General features: G+C 51.9%; 1 pseudogene; it reads left to right on the top strand.

The window, feature by feature from the left end:
* Positions 1-1,681: 1,681 nt before the first annotated feature.
* On the top strand, positions 1,682-10,256 carry LOC102967795 (annotated as a pseudogene).
* Positions 10,257-10,625: the final 369 nt, after the last annotated feature.

Here is a 10,625-nt window from a genome sequence, read left to right as displayed (position 1 = left end):
TTTGAGACAGAGCATGAGCAGGGGAGGAGCAGAGAGAGAGGGAGATACAGAATCCGAAGCCGGCTCCAGGCTCTGAGCCATCAGCACAGAGCCCGACGCAGGGCTCGAACCCACGGACTGTGAGATCGTGCCCTGAGCCGAAGTCAGACACCCAACCGACTGGGCCACCCAGGCGCCCCCGGTTGTCCTTTCTCCAGCCCCTTCAAGTCACAAATCGTTGTCACGTTAGTCACTAAACATCTAATTCTGCAAAATAGTGGAAATCATCCATCTTCCTTTTGAGGAGATTGCTCTCCAAGCTGGGGCCCAGACGTAGAGAGAGCTGTGACTGGACAAAGGCCGGCCACCAGTTTCTTCTGGCTTCCGGCAGGGACTTCCGGCCCAGTGGCTGGGAGCGCCGTCATTTCTCTCAGCGGCTGCCTCCCCAGCAGCCCGTCCCCACATCCAGTGACTGGCCACAGGCCCACTGGGAGACGTCACAGGTCACCTGGCCCCTCTGTGCACTCCTGCTCCTGCCCTTCCTTTATTCAGGCATCCTTCCCCATAAACTGCCCCGAGAAATGTCCTGCAGGCCAAACTCCCCCACAGCGTCTGCTTCCAGAGAAGCCAGCCTGAGAAGCCCTTCTAGCCTCTCCCTTTCTGCTGGCAGAAGTTTCGGACGGTCCAGGGCCAAGCAAAGTCAAGGAGCAAAGCTGCCGTCATGCTGATCCAGCCTCTGTGCTCTCCGGAACTGGGATGCATCTCAGGACAACCCCCTGGCTGGTACTTAGCATGGGTTTGCAGGGGTGAGGCTCTACCCTCTCCCCATCTAGAAGAATCTCCCGTATTTGCTGATGAGACAAAGCTCAGCTTACTGCTCACTGTGGTTGGTCGTCATAAGCAGGTCACCGCCTTGCAAAGCCCAGTAGTGTCTCACAGAAGGAAAGCTAAGGTCGGGAGGTACCGAGAATAGTAAGCTTGGGACAAATCAGGCCTGGGGGGTGCTAGATTAAGATTGGGTAAGAATCGTGATACAACAGTCCAGGATTGGTGGGGGTGGCCAGGCTAGGATTTTGAGCCACAGAATCTTAGGCCACAAAGGTTGATGCTTCCCATTGGAGAGCTGGTCAGTTTTTCTGGAAGCCCCTCTACCGAATCAACTATTTGCTTGGGCAAGACAATCCCAGGAGAGCAAAGAAACGCAAATGAAGGCAGTGGACAACCATGTCCTTCCCTCCAAGTGTGGAGGAGAGAGTTTTGGGTTACAATTAGCTCCCTCAACAAGCCAAATGCATCGCAAGCCCCAGCCCTGGGCCTCTGGCTCTACCGCTAGCTTCTCTCTGCCAAGATGTGTTTGCCACTCTTGGACTGGACTGCAGTGACCCCTCACGAGCACTTTCATCCGACCCACGGGAAGCACTCACCCTTCCTTTCCCCCAGCAAACCCTAGAAGCATGGGCCCTGCAAGCCGCACCTCTTCTCAGGCCCAACCCTTATGTCCTCCATCCAGGAGTCAGGTGCCCTGGGCTCTGAATGCCAGCGGACACATACTGAGCATTCAAAGCGGTTGGCCTCTAAGCTTAGGGTAAGAGGCAGGGGGTGTGAGGAGAGGGGCACTCGTGGCATACCAAAGCTTTCTCGAACATGCCTTTCTCACCCAGCTTCCAACCCTTCCATATCTACCCTTAGGAATCACGCCGCCATGTTGGTATCTTGGCTGAACACCTAACTCTGAAGCGAAGTATCTATTAACTCCATGCTTCAACCAGAACTCTCTCTCAATATCCTTTTTTTTTTTAATTTTTTTTTAATGTTTATTTATTTTTGAGACAGAGAGAGACAGAGCATGAACGGGGGAGGGGCAGAGAGAGAGGGAGACACAGAACCGGAAGCAGGCTCCAGGCTCCGAGCTGTCAGCCCAGAGCCCGACGCGGGGCTCGAACTCACGAAGTGTGAGATCGTGACCTGAGCTGAAGTCGGACGCTTAACCGACTGAGCCACCCAGGCGCCCCTCTCAATATCCTTTTAATGGCATCAGGACCTCATGCCTAAATGGCATTAAACTCACACCAACATCGTTACTCTGGGTGTTCTCGAAGGACTCTCAGCCCAACGACGATAACACCTGCTCTCAGCCCTCCGTCACCCAGATGCCCGCCTTCCGAGAACCCCTGGAAGCAGGATCCAGAGGTAGATTCATAACGTCTACAATTCTGGTGGTAATATCTACCATTTAGCAAGACATTATGCTAGTCTTTTTATAAGTGTCATTTCAAATAGTCCTCATAGCAACTCTGTGAGACAGGTGTTCTTATCATTCTCTTTTCACAGGAGAGGAAACAGGAAACCCTGAGAGGTTAAGTGACCTGCCCAAGATCACACAGCCAGTGATTGGGAGGTTAGGATAGGAAGCAGGCCCATGGGACTCTTGTGGACATGCTTCCTAGTATCTATTCCCCTCTTCTTCCAGCCCCAGTGCCTGTGTTCATTTTGGGACCCATCCCCCCTCCCCGGACAGCCCTCATGGTCCTGGTGGGCATCGCCACCGGCCATAGGGGAGGAGCACGAGACCAGCAAGGTGCACTCCCCAGAATTCAATCATTGGTCCAGGAGACAGATAGGTCAGAGGCCAGAGAATCGGCAACGCACAGGATGCAGCTATTTTCAGCGGGACTTGAACTTAACAATATCAGGTCTCACTGCTCCCGGCAGCCACCTGCCTGAGAATGTTGTCAGCACAGGAGACAGAAGCAGAGTGATGAGAAGAGGGGCGCTGGCCCCCACCAAGCTCCTGTGCCCCTGTGTTCAGCTCCCCCACACACACACTGGACAGACACAGCCCACACTCTCCTTCTCCGACTAAACCCAACTGAGCGAAGCTTTCTCCTCTCAGGCACAAATGAGGAATCTTGAGGACCTAACACAGAAGCCCAGGCAAGATCTGAGAAGCTCTCCGGCTACCTCTCTGGAACAAATAAAAGCCCAACAGAAGAGGAAGTCTAACATCCAAAATGCTACTGTGTTACCTCCGTGTTTCTCGATCTCGGCACTACTGACATTTTGGAACAGATAACTCTTTGGGGAGAAGGGGGCGCTGTCCTGTCATTGGAAGAAATTTATTTACCGTGTCCCTAGCACCTGACCACCCCCACTGCCAATCATGACCGCCATAAATGTCTCCAGACATTGCCAGCTGTCCCCTGGGGATGGAACTGCCCCCGGTTAAGAACCCCCATGTTGGGGCGCCTGGGTGGCTCAGTCGGTTAAGTGTCGGACTCTTGAGGTCAGCTCAGGTCATGATCTTATGGTTCGAAAGTTTGAGCCTTGCATCGGGCTGCGTGCTGACAGCACAGAGCCTGCTTGGGATTCTCTCTCTCTCTCTCTCTCTCTCTGCCCCTTCCCCCCACTCTCTCGCTCTCAAAATAAATAAACTTTTTTTTAAATTTTTTTTAATGTTTATTTATTTTTGAGACAGAGGGAGACAGAGCATGAACAGGGGAGGGTCACAGAAAGGAAGACACAGAATTGGAAGCAGGCTCCAGGCTCTGAGACATCAGCCCAGAGCCTGACGCGGGGCTCGAACTCACGGACCTCGAGATCATGACCTGAGCCGAAGTTGGACGCTTAACCGACTGAGCCACCCAGGCGCCCCATAAATAAACTTTTTAAAAAAAATTATTAAAAAAAGAACCCCCGTGGTAACTGACCACAAAGAAGAAGAAGAACCATCCTAGATGCTCCAGCCTTAAGAGCAAGGGGAATGCACTGAGATTGGAAAGGCAGGCCACGGGGGGGCAAGAGGGGATTGAAGATGTTTATCCCAGAGATACTTGTGGGGGCCGGGAGCTGGCGGGCGATGTAGGGGTCCCCAGCTCATGGAGTGAAGAGAAATAAATGTGGTGAGTACATGCTGAGTCAGGCAGGGTGCGGATCCAACAGGGCAGCCGGGGGGGACTTCGGTGATGGAATCGTGTACAAGGTACGGGCAGCATCCGGAGATACCAACAAGCGACAGCCAAGCATCATCAGATTGGCATCTGCCGGGAGCTGTCACCTCCCTGGTGTCTGAAGGAGCGACAGCAGGAAGAGGCCTCTGGACATGAGCGGTGGCCTGTTGCCGTGGGTAAAGGAATTCAGCCACTGCTCCCCCAGCCCATCAGACCAAATAAACATCCCGGCCTCATCCCCTGCCTACTGTCTCATCTCCTGATGACGCTTCCTGAAGCCCAAATTCAACTGGCAGCCGGAAGATAAGAGAACCTGATAGCTACAGCTCACAGAGTTTCGCTTCCCAGAGCACTGAGCAAGGTGGAAAGTGGGTCTGGGAGTAAGTGGCAGGTGCCCAGCACACACACAACATGGAGAACTTTGCAGGGTTAGAAGCAATGGGTTGGGGTGGGGGGGGGGCGCCTGGGTGGCCCAGTCGTTTAAGCGTCTGACTTCAGCTCAGGTCGTGATCTCACGGTTCGTGAGTTCCAGCCCCGCATCGGGCTCTGTGCTGATGGCTCAGAGCCTGGAGCCTGCTTCAGATTCTGTGTCTCCCTCTCTCTCTGTCCCTCTCCTGCTCACACTCTGTCTCTCTGTCTCTAAAATCACAAAATACAAAATACAAAGCAGCAAGACTCTTTTTACAAGGACACCTACAAAGAAAAGATTCACTTGCGGGAGTATTTGCCTATGGCAGGAGAGGAGCTACAGAATGGCAAAGGGGAATGCGGATAACAGAGAATAAACTATCACAAACAAAAGAGGGGTCTTGCGTGGACTAGAGATAACAGAACCACATGAACTAGGCATGTGATTAACTCAAATTTCTGCACAGAACGCTGAAACGGTATGGGGCGCGGGGACATAAAAGCAAAGGAGGGAGGAAGGAGGACAGGAAGGAAGCAAGCTGATCCAGGAAGGGAGCAGGTGGGTGTGAGCAGGAGCTTCCCAAGGGCGCCCCCCTCCCTGGTCCACAGGGGCCCCAGCCCAGATGGGGAAACGGTTGTTTCAGGGGGCCTCTCGGCACCTTCTCCAGGTTTCTCTGAAAATGGAAGACACGTCAAGAGATTGTACAACGTCCTCATTTCCCAAAATGATTCCAGAATTTTAAGGCCACTAAGCTTGACACCTTTGATTTTGGAATGAATTCAAGTCCCAAGACCCAAATCGAGCCTCGACTTTGCAACCAGCCAGGCGTAAATCAGCCAACAGATGGTGGGTGTGCATTTAGAAATGAGCCTGGTGAGCCCTGGGAGCTAGAGAGGCTCCCAAGACGAGGCCTGCCAAGCTCAGCCTCTTCTGCGAGGGGCTGAGGGACCAGGGGCCGTGTGGGTCCCACTCTTTCAGGCTGCTGGGAGTTGTGGCAGTGGGGGCGGGGGGGGGGGTGGCGTCTGTCTCTCAGGGCCTTCCCTAGCATCTCTTTTTGTCTGCTTCTCACCTCCAACCTTCCCAAGGAGAGAGGGTTTCAGTGGATAGCCCGGTCACCATCCAACATGGAGACTCTTGATTGGGAAGCTTCAATTGGCTCGGCCATTGTTAGCTCATCTGGGGCAAACTGGTTCTCTTGAAGCGCAGGGCTATTTTCTCTGCATGGCTGGGTGGCACCGAGGCTTTGCACCTGCCCAGAGACGCGTAATAGAGACCGTGGGTCTCAGTTTCGTAAGCGTCACTGCATTCGTTGTCCTGTGCCACATGCTGGGACACCACATAACTGATGTTGCCCAGGCCGCTCCTCTGGAGGTCCGGTTAGTACAGCTGACCCTTAAACAGCACCCATATGTACTGTGGGGGTTCACTTCCATGTGGATGCTTTTATAGTCCAGCGCCGGAAATGTGTTTTATCTTCCGTCTGATTTTCTTAAGAGCACTTTCTTCTTTCTAGCTGGCTTTCCTGTTGAGAACACAGTATGCAACCCATATAACAATCAAAATACGTGCTAATCATCTGTTTATGCTATCGGTTAGGCTTCCGGTCAAGAGTAGGCTATTAGCAGCAGTTAAGTTTTGGGGGAGTCAAAAGTTATAGGCAGATTTTTGACTGTATGGGAGGGAGGTGGCACCCCTAACCCCCACATTGTTCAAGGGTCATCTGTACAAGGTAAATGGAAGCCCCTGGCTCTAGGGTTCGTCCCCACCAACATGGCCACGCGCCATCACCTCCTGCCTTTGGCGCCATCCTCAGCGAGGAAGGCTCACAGGTTCCTCCTGGTCCATGCTTGGGGGCAGAGTTTAGTGGCCAGGACCTTCTACTTTGATCCCCTCTAGACTGAACCAGACTGTTCCATCTAATGTTTCTTATTAGTAAAGCTTCAGGCTTTATGGATTCCCACCCAGATACCGCCCTCTAAGCCCCCACGGGAAGAATAAGATCCAGACATCAGTGATGGTGACAGTTTTGCCCAACGATGTCCAGAATAACTTGGCCAGCAGTGACCTTCTGACTGGGTCTCTCTGGTGGGTTCAAGCATGGAAACAAAAGGCAGACCTTCCCCAGAGAGGCACGGGGCTCATGAGGCTTTCCAACCCTACCCACTGCGTCGTCCTCTTCAGGGCAAAGAAAAGGACCTCTGGAACCAGATCAAATAATAACAGTGCAAATGTCTCCTTTCGATATGGCCTTGCCCGCGGGTTTTCAACGGATGAGATTTAGAAGGTTTAGAAAGGAGCCTTCTGTTCTTATTTTGTGAGTGTTAGAGGTCACTGCAGAGCCATCCGCTGTCCTTGAAAGCAATCTTTGTTGTTCCCCCATGCCAATCTTGCGTGCTCTGGCATGAATCAGCAATGTGGATTTTACTGACTATTTCATGGAGAAAACTGAGCAGGGTGGGGGTTTACAACACTCCCTGGATGGCAAACTCTTCAGATTCCTTGTCGCCCATGTCTTCTTCCCAGTATCTGGTCAGTGGGTCCTTGGGGCTCTTTTCTGACCCTCCCCATGCAGCCCCTGGCATTGTTCAGCACCCCCACCTCCTGCTTCCTGGGCCCTTGCTTGTTTGTTTGTTTAATCTTTATTAAAGCTGGGTCTTCATGTTGATCAGTCTGACCAGGGGCGTGCCAGGGGCCCACCTTGCCCTTGGCCCTTTCTGAGGCTCTTGTCCCACAAGGAGAGAAACCTGGGACAGAGACAGCCTCACCCAGCCTTCCTGATGCCTCCCTGGGAGTCCCGCCCTCCTCATCCTTCCACGCTCTCCACCCCCACCCTCCCAATTACCTCGCTGACACTTTTCCTGCCACTCCTGACTCTTCCCATGGACCTCCCCCTTCAGTGCTCTCCTTCCTTTTGTGGAATGGGTTGGCTCCTCTCTGGGCTTCTAACCGCATTCCTACCTACTTCCCTTTCCGTGACCTTGCTCAGGAAACTCCACTTACCAAGAACAGCGTTGAGACCCAGCCCTCAGGCCTTCAGAGGAGAAGCCTCTGATTGGGCAGTATTTGTCACGTGCCCACCTCTTGGCCCAATCACTGTCTCCAGGAAGATGTACGGCTAAATTAGGGGCAGCCGGAGGCACGAGCCCACCCTGCTTGCAGGAGTGGGAGGGGCCCAGTGATTGACAGCACCCCCACGGTGCCGACAGGGCGTCAGGTGTATTTCCTCCAAAACAAAGGGGATGCTGTTAGCAGGAGAAGGTCGATGTGCACGCAAAACCAATAGTTATCCCGACTTGGGGATCCCCTTGGAAGTGGAAGTAGGCTATGGGAGAGGGGGAGGAGGGATTCCCCTTCTTACTTTGCAACAGAACATTTTGGTTACTTTAATCGCCCCATCACCCTCTCTGCTGGATTTCTACCACTTGCCATCAAAAGAATCTATACTTTCACAGCAGCATTGCAGGGGGGAAAAATACCAGTTTTCGCGCTTCTTTTGAATATCCGCTTGGCGAAAAAGTACTTTTAAGAATTTTAAACTATTTTAAAGTTTGTTTTGAAATTCCGCAGCTTCCTTCTTGACACGCGTTTGAAGATGGGCTTCTGGTGGTTTATCCTCTCTTATCTCTTCCGCATAAAACTTTTGAATTACTTATGACTAAATACGGCTTAACTTGGTGGTTTCTCAGGAAGTAGACGGAGCGTGACAGCCTGTCAACGGGAAGATGGGCCACCTGAAGAATTCAGGTCCTCGCCTTCCTGACAAACATGTCTCGCCCCAGTTCCCACAAGAACACTTCTTGCTTCAGCTGATGACCTTGCTTCTTTAGTTTTATTTGAGCTTCAAGCACTTGTCGGAGCAAGCCTGTTTTTTTCATGGGTGGCTGCAGACCCTTTATGAAGAGGAACACTAAGCAAGAGTTAATGACAGAAAGCACTGTCAAAATCCAAGACGTGAATATAATTAAAATCACATGGTGTTCCCTGTTGGCTGCCGCGGCACACATTAAGAAAGTCTTATCTTCAAGAGTACATTTAGGACGCCCTGTCATAGAAAATTAGTTTAAAATGATAGCTCAGAAAAAGAAATGTAAAAAGCTCTCCTGCCATTTATTATTAATGTGATTTATGTTAAGTCTCTCAGCGGAATGTGAAAATGTGCCAATAAATTCGTTCAAGAAATGGTGTGAAATTAAATATTAATGAAGGGCGCAAACAAGCGCCAATTATACCACAGTGTAAGTTTGTAAACATTTCCATAGGTAATTCACACCCCATGTTCAGGTAACCCAACAGTCAAAAACAAAACAAAACAAAACAATCCTCATTAAATTTATACCGAAACCTTTGTGCATTTTCCAATTCACAAATTTAATCTTGGCCTCTGGTTTTGAAAACGGGAATAAAGCGTTGGCGCTCCCACGCGGATCCACCGATCGTGGACGGTCTTTGGGTCGCAAGGGACAGAAAGCCCAACTCACGTGGCCTCAGCGTAAAGGAGAACTTGCATGTTTAACTGAAAAGTACGAAGGAAATGTGACTTCAGGCAAAGTTTCACGCAGCAGCTCAAGGATGTCACCAAGAACCTGGCATCTTCCAGCCTCACTCTTCCCGAGGGGGGAGGGGGGAGGCCTGTGATATCCGAGAACCTTTCCTCTCCCTCCACTTCGGGATCAGGGCTCTCACGCCCCCAGCGGTCAGGTGGCTTGACTGTTGATGGCTCACCGCTTGAGGCATTATTTCATATTAGTGAGCGCTCAGATATTCCCATCCAAATACTCCTCTGCCTCGCCCCAGGTTATGTGGCCTCCTGATGCGCGGTACAATGGCAAGTCCTCTTGCCTAAATTTGAGACCGCTGAAGGGCCAACTTAGCCCCAGGGCTCCCTGCGGGACCGGCTAAGGCCTCTGCTACAACCAGTTGGCGGTTCACCTTGTTACTCTGCAGATTCTGTGTCTCCCTCTTTCTCTGACCCTCCCCTGTTCATGCTCTCTCTCTGTCTCAAAAATAAATGTTAAAATGTTTTTAATAAAAAAAAGTAAAAATTAAAAAAATTTTGTTTTAACATTTTATTTATTTTTGAGAGAGAGAGAGAGAGAGAGAGAGAGAGAGCACAAGTGGGGGAGGGGCGGAGAGCAAGGGAGACACAGAATCCGAAGCAGGCTCCAGGCTCTGAGCGGTCAGCACAGAGCCAGACAAAGGGCTCCAACTCACAAACCGGGAGATCATGACCTGAGCCTAAGTCGGACAGGAAGCAGACTTCTAAAACCAGTTTGGAGCTGGAAGGTCAGGAGCCGGGAGGCCCTGGCACTCTGGACCTGGTGCAATTGTTAAAACTTTCACTGGGGATGCCCTGGGTTGGGAAACCTTGGAAGGAAGGCACTGGTGGAGGCCAATCCCCAGGCATTTCAGAAGTTGGAGGGAAATAGGACTGCAAGGACTGTGGGGTCACATGGCTGGAGGCTATCAATGCTTAAAGAAAGGCAATGAAAGGCTGAGGACTTAATCATCAATTTAAGGCAAAGTGTAAAAGTCTCCTTGGCAGCAAGTAGAGAGAGAGACTCTTATCTTCTGCAGCTGGAGGGCAGAAAAAGCTAAGAATCGGGTCTGGGAATTCACTAGAAGAATAATGGCGCAGTCACAGGGGAGACAAGATGGCGGATGGTTACCCTTCTCACCCACCCCTTCAGGACTCGTCGCCTTCCTCAGCGATGCCTGGGCCAAGGAGCCAGTGCTGACCCCGGGCCTTCACCACAGGGGGCCTCACTATAATTCTGCCCCCCCCCCAAGTACGCCATCCTGATCCACCAGGCCACACCCTACCACTACCCAGTGCCCCTCTGAAGTGATGGGAACATACCCGACACGCCCAGCCACCCCAGGACCCCCAGGACCCAAGTTTGGACAGGCTACAGAAACTGTGAGCATCTCTGTCGACAAGGAGGAGGCCTCCTCTGTGGCCCCCAATAGCAGTGTGAAAACCGACCCCAGCGGAGAAAGAGAAGAATGGAGATCCAGAGAAGATCAAATTCTCAACCGAAGACAAGTCTGTCCTGCCAAGGTCATACCCCAGTAGACAAGGATTAGGACTCAGAGACTTGGCATGGAAGCATCTGGGTCAATGCACTCAAACAGCTCGAGTCTCCGGGTTCCACTGAACCCCCTGCCCCTGAGGAAGTGCTCCACCCACCCTGTTAAGGGCTAAAGCCCCCCTCCCCCTCCCAGCTTATAGATGGTGCGGGGTCCCTGCCAGGCAGCATGGCATGCATGCCCTCGCCCGGCCCCCAGACAAA

The sequence above is a fragment of the Panthera tigris genome, chromosome E1, assembly GCF_018350195.1.
Source record: "Panthera tigris isolate Pti1 chromosome E1, P.tigris_Pti1_mat1.1, whole genome shotgun sequence".
NCBI lineage: Eukaryota > Metazoa > Chordata > Mammalia > Carnivora > Felidae > Panthera > Panthera tigris.
Note: the sequence above shows the minus strand (reverse complement) of the source record. Positions and strands in the feature narration are given on the sequence as shown.